The sequence below is a fragment of the Heterocephalus glaber genome, unplaced genomic scaffold (genome assembly GCF_053883595.1).
Source record: "Heterocephalus glaber isolate CG9 unplaced genomic scaffold, H.glaber_assembly_v1.0 deba00000943, whole genome shotgun sequence".
NCBI lineage: Eukaryota > Metazoa > Chordata > Mammalia > Rodentia > Bathyergidae > Heterocephalus > Heterocephalus glaber.
In genome coordinates, this window is record NW_028258175.1 from 6,579,282 (window position 1) to 6,605,246 (window position 25,965).

General features: G+C 45.5%; 1 long non-coding RNA gene across 1 annotated transcript; it reads right to left on the reverse strand.

Moving 5' to 3' along the window:
* Positions 1-3,934: 3,934 nt before the first annotated feature.
* Positions 3,935-7,530, reverse strand: LOC147828649 (uncharacterized). Its single transcript, XR_015450448.1, has 3 exons — positions 6,859-7,530; positions 5,687-6,758; positions 3,935-5,483 (listed from the first exon to the last, which is right to left on the reverse strand). It is a non-coding gene; the product is annotated as an uncharacterized LOC147828649 (long non-coding RNA).
* Positions 7,531-25,965: the final 18,435 nt, after the last annotated feature.

The window sequence follows — 25,965 nt, forward strand, 5'->3', positions numbered from 1 at the left end:
TGTGGCGACCCTGCCCTTGCTTTTGCTTGTGCTTTGGAACTTCGAATTAGGGATTTTGACATATAATGTGTGATTTGCTCAAAGTCGTATTTGAGAAAGCCAAGGATCATCTGCCCCTCAATGTACTAGTGGTGCTCCTCTGGCTGGCGGTCTTATGACTGAGTTTTATTTTCTTCTTCGTGAATTTTCATTTCTTCCACTTCTTCTGCCATGCCCACATTTCTTTCTTTAAGCCGAGAACAGGGGGAGAAACGACAATAAATGTTACATAAAGAAAAAAGTAAACGAGGTGCTCCAAGAGTCTGGCCGGCAGCAGAGCAGAGGCCAGCATTTACTTGTAAGCGAGAGGCTGGAAGCAGACAATGAGAGGATTTCTAATGAGGACAATAGTCCAGGGAATGCACCAGAAGGGGCTGTGATTGCCATCTGAATCTAGCAGCCTTCTTTAGAGACTGCTAAGTGCACACCGTCCTGGGAGCACAGGGAGACATGGAAACCTGCTCAAGAGCAGGGTAAGTTGCTCCAGGAAGGAGGATTGCTTTCCTTCCTCCCTCTCCCTGAAAGGAAGTGAAAGCAGGCTCTGAGCTGGGGAGAAGCTTGATTAATTGCCAAGCTGTGGCTAGTGAATAAAAGTTCAATTAGAATTGTGCTTGCTAATGAAATCCAAATGCTGGAGCAGGAAGCTGGCAGGAGCAGCTCTGTTTTCTATAAGCACAAACCAGGAAGCTGGAGAGGGTGGGCTTGGGGGGGACCTGGCAAGAGCAGAGGGGTGCGTCCCCTGGGCTGGACACATTGCCAAGCAAGAAGATTTCACTCCAGCTCCAGCAGAAACAAATTGCATCCAAGTGTGTAAGATGTAAACTGGTTTATACTTCAATTTCCTCATCTGTAAAATGAGGATAACAATACCGTCCTCACAGGGCTATTGGAAGAATTAAATGGTGCAACTCATGTTAGTTTCCCTTCCCTTTTTCTCAAGCTAATTCAGTGTCAAGTACAAGGTCAACACCTGCAGGGGGCAGCTGGGCCCTGCCTGGAGGAGTATTTGAAGGGATGCATTACGGTATCAGGTGCTGTATTCTTTATGTGTATGGTCTCTTACCCATCACTACAACCCCACGAGATATATTGCTTTATAATAAATTAATTTCTTAACTTTTCATTTTGAAATAATTTTAGACATCCAGAAAAGTTGAAAAAAATAGCGTAGAGAGTGCCCACAGGTCCCCGAAGGTTAATATCTTATGGAACCAAAGTACAATTTCCAAACCAGCAGATTAACATCGGTGCAATTCCATTACATAAACTACAGAGCTTACTTGCATTTCACCAGTGGCTCCCCCAGCATCTTTTTCCTGTTCCAGGATTCAATTCAGGACCTCATCCTGCATTTTCGTCCTTGTGTCTTCTTGGTTTTGCCCAGGCAGGGCTGGTTTCCTGTCTTCCATGACCCTGACACCTTGATGAGCTCTGGTAAGTTATTTTTGTAGCGTGTTTCTCAGTGTGGGTTTTTCTGATGTTTTCTCCTGATTAAGTTGAGCTTCTGCACTTCTGGCAAGAGCACCACCCAAGTGATGATGTTTTTGTCAGTGCATCCTGCAGAGGGCTTCGTGACGCTCGTGTGCCTTATGATAGCTTTTTTAAACGTACGGCTTGAGGAATAATGGTGGCCCAGCCACTCCTCTGAGGCCCACAGCTTTGAACCAGGCAGAGTCATAAGCCACATCCCACTGGTCTGGTGGAGCAGGAAGGATTAATCAGTGTTAGAAATGCAGGATTGAAATTTAGGTGAGCGCTCCTGACTGCACTGTTGTCTTTTGTACATGGATGTAAACTAAGAAGATCCCCAGGTGAGGGCACTGCGCTCCTGGTCCCCTGTTCTGTAGCAGAAGTAGCACTAGTGGGTCAGGTGGACCCAGGGTACGTTGGGGAGCACTTGCTCCCCCTGCAGGAAGCTCGACTCTGCTGTGCTGGCGAGACCACGAAGGAATATGGATCCAGTGTGGCCAGATCTTCGAATTAATTTTTAAATGACCAGTAGTTTTTATTCTCATGTGAAATAACCTGACTATTACGTGTTGGACGTGAATTCCAGACAATAAGAGGAACCCTGTATGAACCAAACAAAGCACATTTTTTCCTGGCTCCTATGGCTCCTATGTCATCTCCGGGCAAGGAGCAGAAATCTGGGCATGAGCTTTGGGGTGAAGGAGGAGGAAGAGGGGAAATCAATCTCCAAGACCCGAAGTCTCGGCCTGAAGTCTGACCTAGCAGGACAGGGCAGCCCCTCGAGGGAGGGGAGGAGCTGGGGGTGTCCCACTGAACCCTGGTAAGAAAGGTGAAGAACAGCAGAGCAAGGCCGACTCTTTCCTCTCTGGTAACAAAACGTTGGTATTTAGTGGGTTTTGTTGCCGCTTAGAATAAAGACTCTTCCACCTCTCTTCCAGCTAGGTGTGGCTATGGGATGAAGTTGTAGTCAGTGAGATAGAGAGGGAGGGTTATATATGAGATATGATTTAAAAATACAGTGAATGTTTACATTTAAAAAATTATTCTGATCAAAGAGACGGTGTCATCGATCCTCCTCCAAGGACTCCCCTCACTTTAAGCACACTTATCCCATCTTCGTCCCTGCCACTTTCTGGAGCAGTTCTGGAAGTTCTCTTTTGAAGTGTGATCAGAAATACGGTGAACTCTGCTGCTGAGTGCCAGTCAATGGAAAGGCAGGTTTCTAAAACCACCAAGGTGTCCTCACCCACCCTATTCACCAGCTCCAGCACTGTGCGACTTCTGGCTCCTCCCTCAAGTCAAAATGACCACGAAGGCAAGTGTTTTGCATCGATTCAGGACATTGAGGCAGCTACAACAATGTGACTAAAGACAGGAAAGAGGATTCCCAGAACTGCTTCAGAAAGTGGCAAGAACAAGGGGTTAAGTGTGTTCCAAGCAGGGATGAATATTTTGAGGGGGATTATTGGCAATATGTCTTTTACTGTGATAATTAAAAAAAAAATTTGAGCATTCGCTGTATTGTTCCATCACACTTCCTAGGAAGTCCAAGAAGTCTCCTTAAAAGCTAGGGCCATCCCTCTTCCCTCCTTTCCTTCCTCTGGTTGCCCACAACATGAGTGCAAGGGCTAATTACAGTCCTCTTGGACCATCCAGTGAGGGCATAGGACAGTGGAGCATGAGCATAGGAGGAGGCTGGGTCCCTGGTGACCACAGAGTTACCAGACCAGCCCTGGGCTTCCTACCTCAAGTCTTATTCTTACAAAAGAAACATCAATTTTTATCTTGTTCGTGACCCTGACATTTTCAGCGGTTTTTCTTTGTATTCATGTTGGGTGAGAAATAAGAAAATGCCATCTACAGGGGCATCGATCTGGCTGTGCCAAAGAGAAGCTGGAAAGTGCTTCCTTTAAGTGAAAAGGTAATGAGAGAGAGAGAATATGCACATAACTTTTGTTACAATCTACAGCATTGCATGATCGTTATATTTTAGTATTAGTTATTGTCACTAACCTCTCATTGCTGTGGTTTGAATGCATCCCCCCGGATCTCATGTGTTGGAACCTCAGTGTGGCGGTGCTGGAGGGTGAGCCTAGTAGGACGCAATGCTCAGGAACGGATTTAATGCCTTCTTTGCAGACCTGACTGGTTACTGAGAAAGCAGGTTGTTCTACAGTGAGGCCGCTCCTTGCAGTTTGCTTTTTGCATGGGCCTGCTTGCCTCTCCCCTTTCTGCCATGAACTGAACTGGCAGAAGGCTCTCTCCCAATCTTAGACTTCTCAGCCTGCAGAAGTGAGAACCAAAAGAAGCTTCTCTTCTTTTTAAGTTACCCATTCTCAGGAACTCCATTATAACAACAGAGAAGGGACTGAGACACTTACTGTTCCTAATCATAAGTTAAACTGTATCTTAAGAATGGATGTATAGTGCATGCAGGTTACCATACTGTCAGTGGTTTCAGAATCCCTGGGGGTAAGAGCCTATTTCTTACAGACAAGGGGTACTACTGTGTATCTACCTGCCTTGTCAAGCTCATGGAAGCAATGAGATTCGCTTTGGTCAGTGCAAGTTGTCACATGTAAGCAGAACCACTTAGAAGTAGTAGAGAGTTTACGACCTCTCAGTAGCATTGCAGTACTGTCAGCCAGGGGCCTGGAATGAGGATGAGACAGAGCAGAGCCCCAGCCATGGAATGAGCAGGAAACCTTCGCTGTATTCAACCCCCGGGATCTGGGGGTCATCACTGAGGCAGAATCTAGCTCATTCTGACTGACACCAGCTAATTTGTCTAAAGCTAATTCATCGTGTTGCCCATTCATTTAAATAGATGGCTATTTTTCTCACTTTTCCTAAGGGGATTTTTAACTTAATTTTTTAGTCCTTTGAAACAGTTTCCACATTTGATCCATTTTGTTCTTGTGGGTGTCCTTTTCTCTTCTGTTTGCTGAACAAGCTTTCTTGAATATGTATGTTTAATAAATATTTTCCGATCTGTAGGGTTTTGAGCAGGATTTACCAAACCTGTCCATTTTGATTCCTTTTGTCTCCTTGACTTCTTTTTTTGTACTGTTCATGCTCAAGTGTATGTACCTCATGAGCTAAACCAAATTAATATGTTGTCAGTGCTCTCTGCTGTGTAAGGAGGCATTGGCTTTTTGACAGCAAAGATGACGGCACAAGATATATGGGTTTGGGATTGTATTGCATTCAACTCTATTTTACTTTTCAGGATATTTAATTCATAAAGTAATTCTGGGGTGATGAGACACAATGAAACATATAACATGACTACCAACTGCATTTATGACTAAATTGTAAAACTTTGCAGAAAATGTCACTAGACAAGCTGGCAAAGAGTCATTAAAGTGTTCGAGCACTCATTCAATCAACACATGTTTATCTAGTGCCTCCCTTAAACCAGGGATATAGGGAACAGTAGGACAGATGAGAGGCTGCAGAGTAGTGGCCAGAAGGTTTTAGGTCACTAGGGTGACTGAGTGGTTTACTGCACCCTCCCAGGCTCCGTCTTCCTAGCTGTAAAACGAAAATGATCATCATTCACGTGGCTGTATGATGAAGGAATGAACTCATGTCTCAGAGGATGCTGAACTGGCAGGTAGAAAATGCCTGAAGAGTGGTCACCTTGGTGGCATTAGACAAACGGTCCTGGAGAGCCTGGGAGCAGAGGACACACCAGAAAGGCACCGCTGCCTCTCCGGAGCACAGTGCGACAGTGGAGGAAAAGAGAGAGAAGGATGGTGGCAGGGAGGTGGGAAAATGTTGCGTGTTCAGTTCCAAACACTTATGTCCACTGGCAGAGAGAGAATGCAAAAACACTGATGTCTCAAGAGAGATGGGACAATAGGGGAAACTAAGTCTCGGGATCCCCGGGCTGATGCAGCACGTAGGACACAGGCGGAGAAGTTGGACTCAAGGGAGAAGAGGAGCTGCTGCTTTCAGGGCAGGGATGAAGCCTGGAATGAGAGCAGGAAGACGCTCAGGAATCCCGAGGAGGAGAGGCAGAATGTGATGGTCATCAGCTGCCAGGAGCCCCGGGTCTGCGTAGAGCCGTGAGGCTTGGAAGGCAGCTTGAAGCAGCGCAGAAAAAGTGAGCAAGCAGCGCGAGGCGGCTCTGGGCTCCTCCCTTCCCTCTGGACCTGCTCAGGGACAGTGGTACCTGTAGGCCAGTGGGACGCCGCTGGGCAGAAGTGTCTTCTCCCCTCCGGGGTTCTTTGGAGACGGCCTCAGTGATTTCTAGGAAGGAAGTCCCCAGACTTCACCTAAGAAGCAGCATCTGTCTCCCGGGCTTATCGCTAAGCCCTTAAGCACTTGCTGTTTGCCGGGAGCCTGCGAAGGCCGGAGGCCGGAGGAGATAACCCGGCTTCCAGGACCCGGCAGGAGCTGGCAGCTGCCCTCACCCTCGCACCCCCCACCTTTCCCTTTCCCTCCCCGCGGGGGGCTCAGACTTTCCTGTGGAGACCGGGGGGCCGCTGGGTGGTGCTTCCCTGCCCAGAGCTGTGCAACACTTCGTGTGACTCTGCCCAAGACTGGGGCAGCCCCCATCGTGCATCTCGAAGGGTGGAGAAGGTGGGATGCAGCTCCTCTACCCGGGTGGAGTCCGAGGGAGCCTGGCTCTGCCCCTCGCGTAGCTGAGGACCGGGTCTGTGCTCCACCCTAGCGCCTCATGCATCCCTTCCCTCTGCCTGCCTGGAACTCCTTTCTTTCTTTTTTCTTTCTTTCCTTTCTTTTTTTCTTACCTTCTTTCTCTCCCCTCTTCCCTCCCCACTCCCGCCCCATCCCCTTTCCCGGGTAATGAACCCAGGGAGGGCTGAGCTGCTTTAAAAATGTTTTATTTTGAGACAGGGTCTCACGAAGTTGCTCGGGCTGGCCTTAAACTTGAGGTCCTCCTGCCTCAGTCTCCTAGATTCATGATAGATGCCACTACGCCTCACTCTGGAACACATTTCTAGACCCTTCTTGGCTCGGATAATGTCTACTTATCCTTCACATTTTAGCCCAAGTGGCTCCTCCTCCAGGAAGCCCCCTTTCCCTCCCTCCCTTCTCATTATCCTTCTATCCTGTACTATCGTTGCCTGTGTGAAATGTGTCTCCTCCTCTAGACGAGGAATCTTGTACTTCAGTCCAGTTCCGTGCTCCTGGCAATAAATGGAACGACACGGGCCGGGGATGTAGCTCAGTGGCACTGCGCCTGCCTCGCAAGCTCAAGGTCCTGAGTTCGATCCCGGGTACTGCGAAACAAACAAACAAACAAACAAACAAATAAATGGACCAACCAGAGGCCCAAAGAACGACTCAACGGGACCCCAAAGAAACAACGACCAGCTCTACCTGTAGGTGGCGGTGTTTTAAAGGCAGCTCGGAGCCGGGACGGCAGTGAGGTTTCCGGACTCTGCACCCTCGCGGTTAAGCCTCGTGCTGCTCGACTTGGTGGCTGGAGCGACGGTCCTACCTTTGCCTCCTTGGCGATTACGTGAAGATCACTGGCTTTGGGGCTTTACTGTCCGACTTTAGATCCAGCCTTTGCCGCTTTACCACCGTGAAGCCCCAGGCAGGATTTCCCTACCCTGCCCCGAGCGCTTCCCTCGGAGAAATGGGCGAGGATGGCAGCAACCTCCCCGAGAGGGGGCGCAGCGCGGGCGCAGGCAGCCGCGACCCTCGGGGCGAGGTCGAGGTCGGGCTGATCCGGGGCTCCGTCTCCCCTCCGCGTCCCCCCGCAGCCGCCGGGAGCGGGGCGGGCAGCGCGGGGGTTTCCGGGGTTCGCAGCCCCACTGGGGCCGGAAGCGGCCCCGAGACTGCGGGACAGTGGCTTCCGCTGCTTCCTCCTCCAAGGTTGCAAGCAGCGCTGCGGCTCACAAAGCGGCCCTTAAATGGCTTTTTATAGCGGCGCAAAAGCGCTGGCGGGCGGCTGGGCTCCTCTGCGGTGACCTCTGAGCTGGTGGCGAATTGCAGCTCTCGGCAGAGGCGGCTGCGGGGAGCCCCAGGGTCAGCAGCTGAGCCCTTGCCCGCGCAGGGCAGCGCCGGGAGTGGGGCCGCCTGCCCTGCGGGGCGGGAGAGGGCCCGGCCTCCCACCGGACCACGCCGCCCCGTGGCCCCAGGCTGAGGAAAGAAGGGGGCCTCTGCCTGGGGTCCTGGGAATCCTAGGGGATCCCTGCGGGCGATCCTAGGGGATCTCTTGGGGCTGGTGGGAATGTTTTGAGAGCGGAATAGGCAGAAGAGCAGCTGTGACTCCCCACATTCTCTGCCAGGATTGGTGTGTTGGGAATTTAATCCTCAAATTCAGTGCAAATGGTATTTGTAGAGGAGCCTGTGGAGGGGTAATTAGGGTTAGATGAGGTCATGAACATGGGTCATGTGACAGGTTTAGTGACTATAAGAAGAGGAAGGGAAACTGACCTCCGCATGCTTGTTCTGTCCGGCCACCTGATCCCCTCCGCCGTGTTATCATGCAGCAGGAAGGCCCTCACCACATGCTGTTCCTTGCTCTTGGACTTCCCAGCCTCCAGAACCGTTAGCTAAATAAACCTCCATTCTCTATAAAATACCAGTGTATGGCATTCACGTATCACAACAGAAAACAGACTATGACACCCTGCGTGCGTCCACTGCCCTCCGCCCCTGCTGTCCATTCCCTGGCTGGCTCCTCCAGCTTCCTCACGGCTGGGGTCACACACTCATGGTCTCTCCCCCCTGGTCCCCTCTGCACACTTGGGCCTGAGAGATCTTTTTGGAATGTATCATGTTACTCTCCTGATTAAAACTCTCCTGACTTCTCCTGGCACTTAGAGTTGGAATTGTTTCTCTGCCTAGAGGCTTTTACCCTTTTGGTGTCTCATTGACTTCAGCTCCTACCCTCCTGTCCTCAGGATTTATGCTCAGCCACTGCTTCCTTTCAGTTATTCAGACATTCAGTTACTCACCCAACACAACCCCACTTGCTGTTCTCTCTGCTAGGAACACTTTCTCCAACCCCATGATCGTGTCATTGTCACTGCTGCTTAAGTCACCTCACCAGAGAGACCTTCCCTGATCAGCCTGTAAAATAAGAACCCCCTTTATTCTCCACCCCCCATACTCACCTTTATTTTCTTTCTGCAATCAACTTATTTATTCATCTTCTATCTTCCCCCTGAAACATCATTTCCCTAAGACACCTTGGCTGTCTCCCTCTCTGCTGTATCCCTCCAGCCCAGAACAGTGCTTATGTAGGGTAAGCATTTGCAAGGTATCAATTAAATTAACAACAACAACAACAACAACAAAATGACTTAATACTGAGGCTCCCCTGGCCTCTAGCATAAAGCCAGGCACAGAGCCAGCAACCAGTAACATTTTTTGAGTGACTAAATGGGTGCCAAAGTTGGCAATTGACTGGGTCATCTCTTGGTGGTTGTGTTTCAGTGTTTGCAGTGTGGCTATTTTATTCTTCAGAGGGGTGCCCAGAATCCCAGAGACAATGAAGTGAGGCACAAACTGCAAGACAAGGCCCATGCGGGGACCTGCACGGCATCCTCCTTACTTCCCCTGGACCGCTTCCCCTGGACCAACAAGCTGTTCAGGCAAGCAGCTGGTGGGTGAGTGGGTCTCTCCAGGGCTTGGTTAAAGCAGGCTATCAACACTCTGAATGTGTGGGCTCATGTGTGTTCCTGAAAGAACACACTGCCTAGGTAGACAGAACATGTAGTCAACTTTTCTTAAATACTGCTGCCTGGATGCTGTTGGGAGATGTCAATTTATATTTTCTCCCATGCAACCAGGCGGTCCACTTGGTGTTTGATTGCCTTGTGTTAGATATACAGGCAGAAGTTTCCCTGAGATTTCTGTCATTATTGTGGAAAACTCAAAACTGTGGAAAGCAGGGTTGTGGGAGGAAGCAGCGTGATTTGGAAGACTCAGAAAGGAAAGTGCTTCCTCAGACCAAGAGAAAGAGATATTCTCTGGGCGAGGCAGGATATAGGGGAGCGGTCCATGGGTCTCTGGAGCAATAGGAAGACAGGAGGACACCAGGGGAAAATGGGTGCACAACAGGTCCAGGGACATGAGGCCACAGAGACCTGGATCCCCAATCTTACCAGAGACTCCTATGTCCAAAGTGGGTTAGAAATAGCAGAGAACCCAGGGCTGAAGTCAGCACACAGATGGGTAGAACAAACCGGGGCAGCGGGGTGGGGGGGGTTGATATGGAAGTCATGTACTCTATGACTTGGTCCTGGACAGCATAGCCTGGCTGAGCTGAGTGAGGGACATGCCAAGAAATCAAAGTGGAATTCCCTGCAGCTCAGGATGGGAAATTCGACCGGTTCTTGAAAATAAATTATGGATACTCTTGCACCCCTGACTTTTGCAACTGAGATTCACATCCATTCTTTGTATTATTGCTGGTCTGAGAACAAAGCAAGAGAGAATGTGATAGAGGGGCATGATGATGCAATTCCTGGTTGGCCAACGGGATGGCTGTGTCTGTTTCCTGGAACTTTAATTTCCCTGGCATCCTTGAGGAGTTCTAGAGGTGTTGCTTCCCAAGGGTGTTGCATTCGTGGTTAGGAAAGCAATCCGTGCCTAATGATGCCATAAGGACCACTGCACCTTCTTTTGTGTAAATAATGTCTGATAAAATGAGGTGTGAGCCTGCTGTTGCAAAGAACACTTAGCTGTTAAATGCCTTCCTTTCCACTCCATTGACTTTCTCTATTTATAGCATTTCCAGCAGAGCATTGGTGTCATATTCATTTCCTACCAGCTGCTGGTCTCCTCATTTTAGCTCTAACAGGACAGGGACAGGCAAAGGTACCTGCCCAATACCACCTATTCCTTAGGGCCCTGGCCTCTGCTTGGACTAAGAGTTAATAGAGAAAGTACAGGGCAAGATCTCTTCTCTCTCCCTATATGGAGTTGGTCCAGAAGCATCTTTCCCAATGGCAATAGTAACAGTTTTCTGACCTGGGTTTACCTGGCCAGAGGTAAGGGTCATCTACTAGGAGTAAAGAAGTAAAGAGCCTGGGTAAGAGAAGGCTTTTGTCTTGAAAAGAGGATGAAGGCTATGAGAAGAGCCACTAATGTAAAGGCCCCAGTGAGGATGGGAACAGATTAATATTAATGCTAATATTAATATTAATAATAATGGTGATAGTTATTCTTTATTGAGTTGCTCGTTATGTGTTGAGCACCATGCTAAGAACTTAAATGCATTATGCATTTAACCTCGCCCCAGCCCCATGGGGTAGGTTGTGAGTAAGGATGATTGATCAGAGGGGAGCCTGCTTATAGGAGGAGTAAGCTACTGGGGCTGTGGAGTATGAGCAAAATGAACTGTGTGCACACACACCGTGGAGAAACCACGGAGGTCAGCGAAGTCCTGTCTGTAGAAAGACAAAACAGAAAAGTGGGCAGGTGGAACCGTGGGATGCGTTTTGTTCTTTGACTTCTAGAGTGGGTTGGAGCCCAGTAGAATTTATGTTTCAGTACAGATTAGATTTGCCCAGGCTCCACTTCTGGTTGCCCTGGTAATAGGGTACTCACTTTAGGACAATAGAATTATAATTGGAAAATGCAAATGAAATAAACAGTAGTTAGAGGAAGAGCAGCGTGTGGCCCAGTTTGCACTACCTTAGGGGAAAGTAGATGGTAGATGAGGGCAGGAGGGAAAACATTTGTGTTATGTGCAAAAGTTACCTTGAGAGAGCCAGGCATGGACCGTACCTCCAGATTCTCCCACAGAATTTGGGAAAAAACTAAATGGCTAATAAAGTAGGCAGTTACTTGTTTTACTGCCTCACCCTTTCCTCCGATGGGATAGCTACCTGGAGAAACATTTTTCCTGGGAAATAGTGAAAGGCCATCTTTCTAGCAATCTGCAGCTCTGTACTTGGCTTTGGATGCTGGAGTCGCAGCTGACCTGGGATCTGAGATGGACAGCAGCCCCAGCAATGTGCTGCTTAGATCTTTCTCCCTGCTCTTAGAGACACCAGAGTGGCATACCCTAAAGGAGCAATGGGAGTTGGATGGGAGTCAGCAATTCTTGCAGTTGACATTACTCTATAGATGAGGAGATTGAAGTTCAGAAAGGCTAAGTAATACCTGTGGAGTTATAACCCAAATATTTGGCGCCAGTTAAGCATGTCATTCTCTCCAGCCTCTTCTCTACCTTCTCAAAGCCAAAGAGATTTGAGGAAGACAAAGAAGGGATAGTTGATTGATTACCAAAAATGGTCGTAATTCTTCTCGTCTCTGAATCTGTTTTACTTGCATTGACTCTGACATTCCTTCCAACAAGGGACAGTTTATGTTCTTGCTGCTTGAAACTGGGCCGTCCTTGTTACTTTCCATGACAGGGATGGACCATGGAGTGCCAGTTTTGAGCCCAGGCTTCAGAGCTCTTACTTGGAATCCCACCGTTGTCACACAGCGACGCAGAGTAGCCTGCTGGAGGATGAGAAGTCTCATGGAGTAACACCGAGGACCCCATCTGTTCAAAGGTGCAAGAGATAAGCTAAGTTTGACCCAGATCAGCAGAATGGCTCAGCCAACCCAAGGACTCACAGTGTTGTGTTCCACTGAAGTTTTGTGACTCTTCATTACACAGCACTACTGAGGCCAGAGATAACAAGTACAAAGGGGTATCGGTACTCCATCCTGGAAAGAGGCAAATAGAATATCAGACAGCAGGAAGGCAAAGTAGACTTGGCAGATCACAAGGGCTCCGGCAACCCGAAACCCTCTGAGGACTGTGCACCAGTGCTGCAGAGAAAAACGTAGGTATTATCTAAAGCCCGCCTCAGAGGTATTGCCCGTGGAGAAAGAAAAAGGAAACCAACATCCTGTGCCAAGTAGTTGAGATTTGCTTTTCCATATTCTCCCCACAGCCAAGGAAGGGGAAGGGACCCATTCAAGGTCATATAGCTAAGAAGTGACAGAGTGGCGATTCTCATCCAGGTCTGATGGACACCAAAGAACATCGTCTCTTAACTGGCTCTGACTAGTCATTGAGCAGGCATTTATTATCCTGGGCCTGTGCTGAGCTTGGGATTTCCTAATTGAGTAGAAGAGGTCTCTGTCTGCAGAGAACTGGAAGTCCAGGTGTTTGGGGTGCAATGCAACAAGCCTATTTGGCATGCGGTCCCTGCCCAGTAGAGAAATGCTGGGTCAGAGGGTTCTAGATTCAGGCAATAATGAATGGCCAATAGTTTTAAGGAACTTAATGTTTTTGACTCCCCTCATCTTGAAGCAGGCATGGGATTTGGTCTCAGTTATGGGTTTTGGGTAAGACAGAATTCAAGGCTACTTTTCCACTGGATTCTGGGCTTGACTGTGTTCAGGATGGATTTTGGAGAAGGCTTTGGTGTTATAATTGGATTATACTTTGGCTTGTGTCTCAGTTGTTCTGGGAAATGTTGGGTCCTCATGTAGTTTTGCATTTGGCTAGACTCGGGACAAAATTTTGTTTTCCGTTAGTCTCTGTTTTTGGCTTTGGACACTGGGTCCTAGAAGCGCTGGGATTTAGGATAGACAAGGTAGGTAAGCTCAGCAGCACCCTCAGTTGTAACATCCTGGTCAGCTTCTCTTTGATTGCCTTTTCTTTCTTTTGTTCAATAAGTCCCTAAGATCCTGTCAGGAAGTGTTCCTTAGCCTCAAGGGAAGAGGGCCATACTTTCTCCTTCACTCATAAATGAAAATAGAAAAAGCATGTTTTGTATGGTTTCTTAATCTGTTTGCCACTTCCAAAAACAACTATACCACTTCCTTAGTACTTGCTATTGGTGAATCCTCTTAATCTTCTTTTTTTGGAACAGGGGATCAAACTCAGGACCTTGCGCTTCGAGGTAGGTGGCGGCACCACTGAGCTACATCCCGGCCCAATCCTGTTAATCTTATGTCCTAGAATCTAGAAGAACCCCGAGCATAGATTCTGAATGCAGAATGCCTCGGATGTCCTTTCTAAGGCTCCCGGCCACTGGGTTGAAGGAATCAGGTATTCCCTGTGGTCACCTTCTGAATGGTGGAGGCCACCGGGCTGTGTGCTGTGGAGTTCTATATGTACAAAGTGAGCTGAGCAAACCTGGAGACTTGGAGGACTTTTTTAGCCAGATGTTTTGGGGAGTGGGGTCAGGAGTTCCTAGTCAGAAAAGTTGGTATCTACCCTCTTTTAGTGTTTTGCAGAATTCACACTGGTGAGGCTGTCCATCTATGCACACTGAAAATCCACAGAGCCAGAAACCGGTTTATAGAAGTTAATTTTAAGATTTTGATCCAGAGAAGACAGCAGTAAAAACGAGGAGCCACAGCTGGAAGCCACATTGAGAGAGGATACAGGAGCAAGGAGATGGGAAATTTAATAATCACATTAAAAAATTAAACACCAGGCCCCAGTGGTTGTCACTTTCCCTCCGCTGAGATTCACAACACTTGACATCCAATTATAATTGTGGGTTCCTATAAAACAGCCCATTAACTGCAACTATAAATTATTATTGCTTATGTGAAGTAGGCTGCTGGTTTAGTAGCTGATCATGAGGATTATGGAAATTATTAACAAGCAACCATATCTCTTACAGTCTTCACGCTCTAAGGAAGATGCACAGACCTCGGGGTTAAAGACAGCTGCTCAGGAGTTTGGACCACATGTTCTGACTTGGATTACAGCTGCCTTTGCACTTGATGGCAGGAGGGCTTCTTTCTCCACTGCTCTCAGATTTCTACCTAGTCACCTCCCAGAGACAGGAAGGCCCTGCCTATACTTGAGGGCCTGGTGTGCAAGCACATCCATGTACACTTGTACACACGTGCACCAGGCACGGATGTTATTAATTGCTTACATTTGTTGAATGGTTTCCATGGCAAAAGTTAAGTAACATCTGATATCTTCACTTCATGTCATAGCCTTAAGGGATGGCGACGCCATTAGTCCCATTTTACAAAGGAGAAACCGAGGCACAGAAAGGTTATAAAGAACTTGCCGAAGGTCACAGAGCTAGCACATGTGAGAGAGTCGATTTCAGCCCAGGCAGTCTGACTTTGGATGTGGCTCTTCACATCTTCCCATGCTACTTGCCCACAAACCCCTTTCATACATAGCTGCAGATGCATCTGAATAGTAACAGACATTCATAAATTTACTTCTAACACTTTCTAAATACATAGTCCTCCTTCACAGATTCATGTACCGACACCCCAAGACACAAACACGCTCAGGTGCAAACACAGTCCCATGTACATCCCTGCCCACCCACCCTACCGCTCTACCTGTGAAGGTAAAATCAACAGATACGAGGGGTCCAAGGACATACTTTAAAAATTTTTTAAAGAACTAATTTAACTTTTTTTTGTTAGTACTGGGGTTTGAACCCAGAGCTTCCACACTAAGCTACATCCCCAGCCTTATTTTTCACTCTATTATTTTTCTGTCTCTTTAGTGAGACAGATCTCACTAAATTGTTAGGTTGCCCAAGCTGGGCTTGCGTTTATAATCCTGCTTCAGCCTCCCAGGGTGCTGGGATTACAGGCATATGACATTAGGCCTGGTTTACATTTCATTCTTTAGCAGCCTCTGAGTTAGCAGCTTCTCTCTCCATTCCTCCTCTGCTTCCTGGGACAGGAGGGCCAGGCAAGGAGTCGTGAGGGCCTGGGGCTCACCAAAGACTTCATGTGAGTTTTCTGTCAGGCTGACTGCATCATTTCATATCTTTCCAGAATTTTCTGGGGCTTCCTGTCAATGAAACCTTTCTCTCTTTTCCAGGGTTACCTGGGTTGCAGGTTTGTGCTTTTTATCATTCCAGTGGCATTTAGGGGAGGGAATAGAGGTAAATATGCAGGCTAAATGAGACCAGATTCACCCATTAGAAAACAAATGTTGTCCGTTGCTTTTTTAAAATTTGGTGATATTTTTTGTAGAAAAAGGCACATGTAACCATTGACTGCTTTGCCAAACACTGGATATACAGGGTCACATTTTACATACCTGGGAATTCTGTGAGGTAGAAACCACATTGTCAGCCTTTTGTGTAGTTGAGAAAACTGAAGCACAGAGAGGTTTCCTGGATGAAACTCACACAGCTGAAAAAAAATGGCAGAGCCAAAATTTGAACCTGGGTATTCTAAAGCCAAAGAAAGCCTGTTCTTTTAACTTACCCATGCCTTCTTTGGGCTGAAAGCAGTATTTCTTAAGCATCTTCTTTTTATAATGCAATGTCAAGTCTCAAGAAAATATGGACCACAAATAATTCCAAAATGCTTTTCCATTTTCTTGACTCACATTTCAGAAGAATCTTTTAGCATAGTTCTTTTTAAACTCTGGAAACTTAGTTTATTATTATTAGTTTTTTTCCCATTTCCCCGTAGTTTTTTCCTCCTTGTGCATCTTTATACAGGGAGATCTTGTCCTTTCTTGGGTTTTAAAAAATGGATCTGTCAGAGAGTGGGTGAGCCCTTGTCGGGTCTTTTTGTCTCAGACTAAGGCATGATGGCAAAGCTTATATTTTTGTAGTTTTCTTTTTCTGGACTGGGGTTTTGGTTGCCTGTGATGAGTAGGGAGTGAATTTCCGGGGAGTCAGCATTGCCCAAGAGAAGTTTCCTGCTGGGCAAAGCAGTTTCCTTTCTGGTTTTATTCTGCAGCAGGAGTTAGTAGGGCACTGGCCCTCCTCTAAGTGCCCTCATTAGGAGCTTGCTGCGGAAATGCCTCCCTGGGTTTGGCACGCTTGCCGGGGAAGTGGCCTGTGGATCAGCACCGATGCCACTCATATCTGTGTCCTGAGTCCTACCCTGTGCCCCTCACTCTGAGCTTGGGGTTCTTTGTGGACACCTCTCATTTGGCTCTGGCTTATTGCTGGCTAGCTTCCCAGTCTTCTGACACTGACAAAGGCCTCTCCTGGCCCATTTATTTTATCTCCATTTCTGTGACCATTTCAGTTGGAACACTTGAAGAAAGAATTAACAGCGTGACCTTCAATGATTATAATAAAATACAAATTTTCAATTTCCCCTTTAACAAGAAAAAGGACTGAAAGGACAAATACTCAAAGGTATCTCTATCTGGATAGTCGAATTACCAGTGATTTTTATTCTTTTGCAATTTTTCCTATCTCAATTGGATATGTTACTTTTACTCCTTAGTTTTTATATCTTTTAATTTCAAAATGACAAACACACAGAAAATAATATAACAGACATCCATGTACCCACCATAAAATTTAACCCATGTTATCATTCGCCCCATTGGTGGCAGTTCTATTTCTTTTTCAGAGTGTCAATTCTTTTATAACCAAAGGCTTCAAAACCTGAAAAACGTTGATTCAGGGACCCTCTGACGTCCTTCTGGAGAGAGTGTATTTCTTAACGGTGGTTGATGCAGTGAACGCTGTCAGGTCCTTGTCCCTGGCTCACAGGGCAACCAAATCTGATTTGGTGGAAGCATTGGGAGGGAAGCTGAGGTGTGTACTTAGGTCTGATGCCTGCGAAACTTTCCCCCATTTCTGCAGTCTACAGTATCTGCAGACGAGCATCCCCTGGCAGCTTTTTAGAAATGCACTGGGCTATCCCACTGTAACACACACACACGCACACACACACACACCACACACACACACACACATGCACACACACACACACCACACACACACACACACACACACATGAATCATCTTGGAAACTTTAAAATTCGGGTTCTGACCTAGGAAGTCCACTGTGGTGTATTAGTCACTTCCCTGTGTCTGGGACAAAATACCTGACACCTGCAACTTAAGGAGGAGAGGCTGGTGCTGGCTTTCAGTTCAGCCCAGGCAGCTGGCTCCAAGGCAGAAATGGCATGGTGAGAGGTGTGGCAGAGCGGTGCTCCATTGTATAGAAAAAATGCATTTTTCTTATCCATTCATCAGTTGATGGGCATTTGGGCTGTTTCCAAGCTTTAGCTATCACAAACTGTGCTGCTATGAACATGGGTGCACATATATCACTGTGGAATGATGCTTTTAATTCTTTGGGGAAGATACCCAGTAGGGGATAGCTGGGTCGAATGGAACTTCTTCTGCTTTTTTTGTTTGTTTGTTTTTTGGTACCAGGGATCAAACTTGGGTCCTTGCACTGGCAGGGCAGGCAGCAGAACCACTGAGCTAAATTTCCAACCCTAGAATGGGACTTCTAATCCTAGATTTTGAGGAATCTCCACACTGACTTCCACAGTGGTTGCACCAGTCTGTACTCACACCAGCAGTGGAGAAGGGTTCCTTTTCCCCACACCCCCACCAGCACTAGTTGTTGGTTGATTTCTGAGAGCAGCAATTCTTTCTGGGGTGAGGCGGAATCTCAGCGTTGTTTTAATTGGGCATGGTGAAGGAAAGCAACTCTCCCCTCATGGGAGCTGGGAAGCAGAGTGAAGGAGGAGTCAGGACAAGAATACCGCACACCTGCACACCCTTCCAGGCCACCCACCCCCACCCCCATGACCCAGCTCCGACCTGGCCCCATCTCCTGATGCCCATTCAGCTATTGAACTCATCCATGGATGAATCCACTGAAGGGTATAGCACCTGATGAGCCAATCACCTTCCAAACACATGAGCCTTTGGGAGAATTTTAGATCTAAGCCAAAACCTGTGGGGCTTGGGATCCTACATTTCAACAAACTCCCGGGTGCTGCTCTGCAGAACACACTTTGGGTAACAAGAGATCCGGAACTTTGCATTCCCCCTCTTGGGCAGCCACCCTGCTTGTACGTGGCTGGAATCTACTTTCATTGCTCAGAGCCAATGTTGTACTGGTTTTAATTTTTAAAAAAATATCCTGTTACTGGAGAAAATGTCTGGCTACTAGAGTACTTTAGGTTCTGCTCCTAATTTTGAGTGCACTGATTATTACAAATTATTGTAGTTAACTCTTTGAATAGAGCCCATCAGGGTAAACTTAACGTGGAATCTATTCTAGCTAGAAAGACAAAAAAAAAGATAAATTTATGTAACTCCCCAATTTGCTACCCGTACTTAGTGTATCTTAAAGTGGGATGACTTGACTCATTCTTGGTATGTGAGAGGGTTTGACATAATGCATTGATTTTTGTTGTTGTTGTTGTTGTTGCTGCTGTGCTTGAACTCATTTTGTGGCCCAGGCTGGCCTCGAACTTGCAGTGATCCTCCTGCCTCAGCCTCCCGAGTGCTGGGATTACAGGTGTGTGCCACCATGCCCAGCTAATAATTTTTTAAAGTGTGAATATTTGTTGGAATTGGATGGACACAATAAGGTAAGTTTTCTATCTGAATTTCTATCTGAATTTTCTATCTGAATTCTGAATGAATTGAGAAAAAAGACCAAAGCAGAGGGTAGATAGGAGATGATAATATTATACTTACAACGATAAAAGCCAGGCTGGGATCTGATTTGTGAGTCAAAAAATCCTACTAATGTTCTCTCCATCTTGTCCCTAGCTGGGACAGATGCTGTGCTGCCCTCCTGAGGGAAAGCACAAATGTGACCAAGAGACCACTTAGCCTGTTATTGCCTGACTCAAGACTGAGCGGAGAAGGAAGACAAAAGAGACAAAAACTACAATTTTTGATAAGTTAGTGCTTCCCAGTCAGGAAATGTGGCTTAATAACTATACTCACCAACCAGGTAAATTCTGTGACGAGAAGAAAGAAGGGCAGGCAGAATCTGATGGTGCTGTAGGAAAAATTCCTTCTCTAGGAAACCAGACGAGTGAGGTAAAGATATATTCTTAGAGCAATTATTGTGTTTTTGTGTTTTAATTAATTAAGGTTAGTGGAACTGATTTTCCATTTATGGTAGAACTATAAGATTTTCTTTTAATTGAAGCACATAAAAGTGATTTATAGAGATTAAGGTAATAATAGTACAAATAGTTTGTGGATGTGTCCAAAGTTTTTAAATGATGCAAAACATCCAAAACATCGACACATTAAGATTCCCTGAAATCTCAATGCCCTATCTCATCTTTGCAAACTGAATATCAAGGTCTATTTTCTAAAATTCTTTTTTTCTTTTTTTTTGGTACCAGGGATCAAACTCGGGTCCTTGCGCTTGCGCAGCAGGCGGTGAAACTACTGAGCCAAATCCCTGGCCCTTTTCAAACATTCTTATGCATAAGTTTCTGTGTGTGTGTGTGTGTGTGTGTGTGTGTGTGTGTGTGTGTGAGAGAGAGAGAGAGACAGACAGACAGACAGTGGGGGCTGAACTCATGGCTTTCATACTGAGCTATGCCTCAGCCCTTTTTTATTGCTTTTTAAGTTTTAAAACAGTTTCTCACAGTCAGAAGTTTCCCAGGCTGGCTTGAACTTGAGGTCCTCCTACCTCAGCCTCCCAGAGTGCTGCGATCACAGGTGTGCGCCACCATGCCCAGCTCTCATGTATAACTGGTTTACTTTATAGTTTGTAATGCTGGGATCCTAGAGTCCTCTATGAAGGCTGGGAGGTTTTAATTCAGTTATTCGACCACTGGTCATGGTTTGATTCAGTTTCACTTAATAGAGTGGTTAGAACAAATAAACTTACATCCTTGATATATTATTGGCTTTGATTTCATATTGTAAATCATTTATAGGTCGAGTCATACAATCTTAACAGTATCGATCAAAGGCTTTTAATTCTCTCTTGTCTTTCTCTCTCATCTTTCTAAATTCACTCTGAGAATCCGAGGGGATAGGATAGCAAATTCCATTTTTGTACTGGTATGAAATGAGGGCTATGCCCTTTAACAGTTTGGTCTGGTTTTTAGGTGAACTAGAAACATGTCCTATGGCCATAGTGAAACCAGCATCCTTTTACCCATGGATGTCAAGGCTCTATTTGTAGGTTCCAGGAGGAAACAAGAAACAGTTGAGCCTGCTGGCTAAAAGGTGCCAGGCAGGATTAGCTACATGTGAATGATGCCAAAAAGAAAACCTGTATTAGGCAGAAAAATCTTGGCATCCATGTAGGAAACATTAGATTATTCTACCCCAAAAGTTCATTCATTCTGTGACTTGGGAGCCGTATGGTTAATTGCTATACATTTGTACTCAAAAATCAAAACTAGCTGGGCATGGTTGCGCATGTGATCCCAGCACTTGGGAGGCTGAGCCAGGAGGGTTGCTGCAAGTTCAAGGCCAACACGGCCTACATAATGAGTTCAAGGCCAGCCTAAATTACAGAGCAAGACCCTGTCTCAAAAAAACCTAAAAAAAAAAATCAAAACTAGTCTTCAAATATGCTTATATAAGGGGTAGTAGCTCCTCCCCACTGAAAAGATACCTCAGAAAAGATAAGAATCATCTTCCATTTGAGTCCTTATAAAATCTCCACATTAAAAGACATCCTCTGAATTAGTTTCTTTTGAACCACGAGGTACTGTTTGTACAGCACGCAGTGAGCTGACGCAGTGCTAATTCGGGATGTTTATATAGGTCACCGGATGGACTTGGTAACAGAAAAGGCAAAGAAATTTAGTACAGAGAAGGAAAAGAAATTTGATTAGGTCTTCATTTATGGTGATGAGAACTCATGACTCCATCCCTTCCCCACCATTGTCCAAAAGAATCAACTGTCCTAACACCTTGCGGATGGGTGCATGGGGCGGGGTCAAGGTCCCCTTGTGTTGTTGAATTTTTTAAATTAACTGAGAACCATTTTGGGAGACATATTCTTGGCTCTGTCAGTAGTTTCTCTAGTAACTTCATCTTTGTAGAGTAATCAAGCTTTTAGTTTTTTTTATTACAAAGCATAATTTTTGTTGACTATATGCCAAATTTCTTTATTAGAGGCATCTCTTAAAATATTTTACAGAAAGTCATAGAATAATTGTCTTTCATATGCTTACCAATGAGATTAGTGGCAAATTTTTTGCCTATGCAAATGCCAAAGTCAGATGGCTGAGGTCCTAGGAAGGATAAGATAATCATTACTTTCTGGATTCTACAGCCTTTATCCCTCTATCAGTCTGGACAGCCCCTAATTTGTAATTCTTGCACCATATCATCTTGATTTCCTACAGAATCATCTCAATAGACCATTAATGTTTGTCCCTGCTAATGCAGGTCTTCATTATTTTATATAGAAAACACTAATATGTGGATTATCTTAGGATTTCCTGTAAAAGTAATTATCAAAGATACATTATGTTGACTAATATCTCTTATATAAAACTCTCCCTCAGGATATTGATTCTCTCTCCATTAACCTCACATCATTAGATCACATGAAGCACATTTCCCATCTATTTTTCTCTTTGCTTTGACAATTAGGAAACTCAGGATACATTTGAGTGCAATCACCACTGAACAGTTCTCATTATAGCATTTCTTGGGTTGACTCTACCTTCTTACTTAACTTTTTAACCTGGAATTTTGTCTTGACCTCTGGAGCAGCAGCTCCATTCCCCAAAGGTCAGTTTAGTTCTGAAGAACCGGTTTAGTGAGATCCCCACACTGTGTTATTCAGTGCTTGCCCTTCGTCTCAAAAATAAGATACAGTTCTAGGATTTGTGCTAATCTCTTGTTATTATCTCAGCCTCTCAGATACCAATATCTGGGAAGACTTAATGAGCAGTAGGAAAAAGACAATGTATGTTTGCTGTCTATTCCCAGGTGTAGCACACTTAGTTGATGGCCAGTTCTTAGAAGACAACTTAAATTTTAGGGTTATAGCATAAATCTCTTTATAAAGACAATGAATTTACAGTTAGAAGTTATAGATTTGAGTCCAGACTCTAATCTCAGACAAGCTACTTTAAAAAAAAAAAATCTCTGAGCTTCAATTTCTTCCTCCACAAAATAGGAATAAAAATCTCAGTTATTATAAAGAGAAAATGATATATTGTATGTGAAAGGACTGTATTCCCCTAAACCTGCGTACAGATCACATTATTATTATTATTATTATTATTATTATTATTCAAAGACAGGAGGAAAAGTGAAGCCCTATCTAAAATATCTTTGTGCTTGAATTCCTTACCTCTGCTATTTTATCTTTGCCTTTCTGAATTCCTCAGAATCCCATTGCTATGCCTCTGTCCAAGTGCTCTGAACAGCTATAGCCTCTGCACTGTGAGCTCAGGTTCTGAAAGTGGCATAAGATCCCTTTAAAGCCACTGTGAGGAGTCTAGAACTGAACTCCATTAGGACCGGGCTTATCTGGGTTTGGTGAGCTGCAGGGCCCAGGCTGGTGTCTGCCACAATGAAATGCTCAGCACAAAGAAAGTGCTGAATCCCAAGTGAGTTACAGGCATAGTCTAGCTACAGATGCGTAGATATATTCTTCCTCTAGGCCTAGAGAGAAACAGCCCATTTCTAGAAGCTTAAAGGCAGTATGGCAAGCCCATCTACAGGTGTGGCAAGAGGCCAGCTACACTGATTCAAGGGAGAGCATATGTCAGTCGGGCTGGTGGTCCTCATACATTCTCCAGACCGAGGTGGGTCATGTCCTGACACATGTTAGCCAGCCACAATTCAGTTAGCCACGTGGAGTCAATCATGTGCCTGTCAGGTGCGCATCAAACAGAAACGTGTCATCATGCAGGTTCATCTTCAGTCCTTCAGGGTACATGGGAATAACATGTCAGTCACACACATGCCTGCCATCTGCGTTTTCATCAAACACCGTTGAGTGGGGAAGGGGCACAAGCTCTGTGCTCCCAGGAGCAAGCAGAAGGAAGATGTATGAAATAAGATGTTTTAGAAGTTGCTTTCATCATCTCCTGCTTTTCTCTTGCATCTTTCCTTCATGATCTAGTTCCTTCTCCTGCAATCTGGTGATTATTACCTATGTCTGTGTGTACCTTGGGGATAAAGTGCCCAATAGTGGGGCTCAAATAAAATGGAGTTGTATCGTACTCAGAGATGAAGTTCTAAAGTCAACAGGTCAGAAGACAAAGGGACATAGACAAAATTGCCTTGAGAAATGTCCTTAATCCAACACTTCCAGTTTCATTGTCCATCTTAAGTCTATTTGTGATGCTACAAGAAAAGACCATAGACAAGGTATAAGCAATAAACAATAGGAATTTATTTCCCACTCTTCTGGAGGCTGGAAGTGCAAGATAAAGCTGTCAGCAGACTCGGTTTATTGTGAAGATCTAGTCTCTGCTTCCAAGATGGCGGCTTGCTGCTGTGTCCCCAGATGGTGGAGGGGACAGATGATAAAATGTGGATGAGCTCACTCCTTTGAGCCCTTTTATAATGCTATTAATCCAATCCATGAGTGAGGAGCTCTCATGACCTCATCATTTCTTAAAGGCTTTACCTCTCAATACTGTCTCATTGGAAATTAAGTTTCAACATCAATTCAAACCACAATTGTAATGGTTCATCATTGCAACAGATTTCTGTTTATCCAGTGGGGCTCTGAGGAACTAGGTGACTTGCATTTAGGGACCATGGAGTATATGAAGTATATAAAATGACTAATGATCAACATGAGAATCATAATTAGGGAGGCAAAGGCCCGTACAGTGAAGGGCATGCATGGAGTGGGAGGAGAAAAGACCCAAGGCTTCTTTCTTGTGCTCATTGTATAACACATACTCATTTTATCTGTAAAATGGTGGATTAAATTCATACTATTTTAATCATCTCTCCTTTTCTATCTCTGACAGAATAGAACTGACGTTAGGTGAGTTAAAGTCTTTCCGAGGTGATTCCATTGTGTCATCTGACGAAATAGTGTGAGTTAGTGTTGAAAATGTTTTGGGTCCAGTGCCCAGGGCTTAGCCTAGGCACTTGTGTGTCCACACAAGCATGTAACAAAACTCTGAAGCCTCTGATTTATTCTGTCAGGGTTTCCTGGCCAGGTGAGATTCTGTAGTGGTGTGCTAGGCCTGGCTAGATTCGTCTCCTAGAGTTGATTGTGTACATAACTTCATAACTTTGCATTCAGCAATGCCACCCTGGTAGCCTGAAACTGGCCACAATGGGTGTATTTACACCAGGGAAATTGGCAGATACTACAAATCAGATGTCTCCCTTTCTCCTGCCACGCCTGTAGGGAGCCAGCTTACTAGGTGGAGACTGAGGCAGAGAAACGTTGGAGCTGGAGCACTTGTCTTGAGAAGTCAAATTAAAAGGATGGGGAGACCACCTGGTTGTCTCAAATGAGAGAGGGGTGGAGACACTTTGAAAATGGGTTGGAAAATGTTGGTAAGCTAGGAGGATATTCTGTTTCTAGCTGAGTGTGGTACCCCCCAAATGAAAGATTACATTTCCCAGCTTGTAAGTGCATGACCAAGGAACTGCGTCTACCTGAGGATGTAGTGAGAGTAATAGCACCCCTTTGCACCACTGTAGGGGAACCATTCACAATATGGGAAATCTGTGGATAGAAATGATGGTGCAACCTCAAAAGGAAGAGGTGTGTTCTTCCTGTGGCCCTTTTTGCTTCTGAGAGACTGAATGTACCAATGGGAGAAAGGCTAGATGATATGACAGTGAAACTTGGGCCTGCATCCTTTGTAGTAACTGGCCCAGAATGATCAGGACTTGGATAATGACTGCTCTCTTCCCTTCATTTGGCCAACTAGAGAAAGTCAAATGTATCTCCAAACCAATCACAGAAGATGCCCCACTTCTAATGAGCCTGGCTCCAGCTTCCACAGGCAGAGAGCCTTGGGCCTCTGGCAGCCTTCGAGGCTCTGTCAAGTGCAAGGCTCCTGGCTGTAGCAAGCTTGTTTGTTCTCTCTTGGGTGGTGGTCTCTATTCATTTCTCACTCTCTTTCTGTTGCGTGGACTACAGTCATAGGGTGAGCCATCCTGAATCACAGGCACTTGGATGCAAGGATTCTGAGTCTCCGGTATTGTGGACCCCCACACTCTCAGAGCCAGAGATGGTGAACCTTCTAGAGAGTTTAATGATATGAACAGCCCGCTGCAGCACATGTGCCATAGGTTCACCATCACAGAGGAACACACTTCAGTCTGTTAAGGCACTGCTCTTTTGGGTTTCTGTTTCAGCAACTTAGCCAAATATGTACACGCACACACACAGGTACACCCTGAGGAGCCTTTTTAGTCTCAGATTGAATAGTCAAACTTCATCTGTGTAAGCCATACTAATTTGGAACTTATGCCAGTTTGCCCTGGGGCAGCCTGAGTGATAGGGTACATTTGCACAGGATTAAAAATCAGAGGTTGCTGAGCAGATTCATGGACTACAGATTTCACTCATTTAAAGTAGGATTTTTAAGGTACTTTAGCATCTTCTCTTTGCATACCATGATTGATATGCTAATTATAAGAAACTCATACCTATTCATTAAAACCGGGAGGCTACTTAGTCTGGGCAGTCTGAAAATATTTTACTGCAAAGGAATGAAGCTGCATTTTCTGCACACAAAATCCAGAATTTTCAATTCTGACTGACATCTTCCCAGTCAGGATAAACATGCACATTTCACTAGCTTTCTACAGGGTACTTCCTTTATATTCCAAGGTGATTCTGATATAGATATAGCTTTGGCAACCACATGGCTCA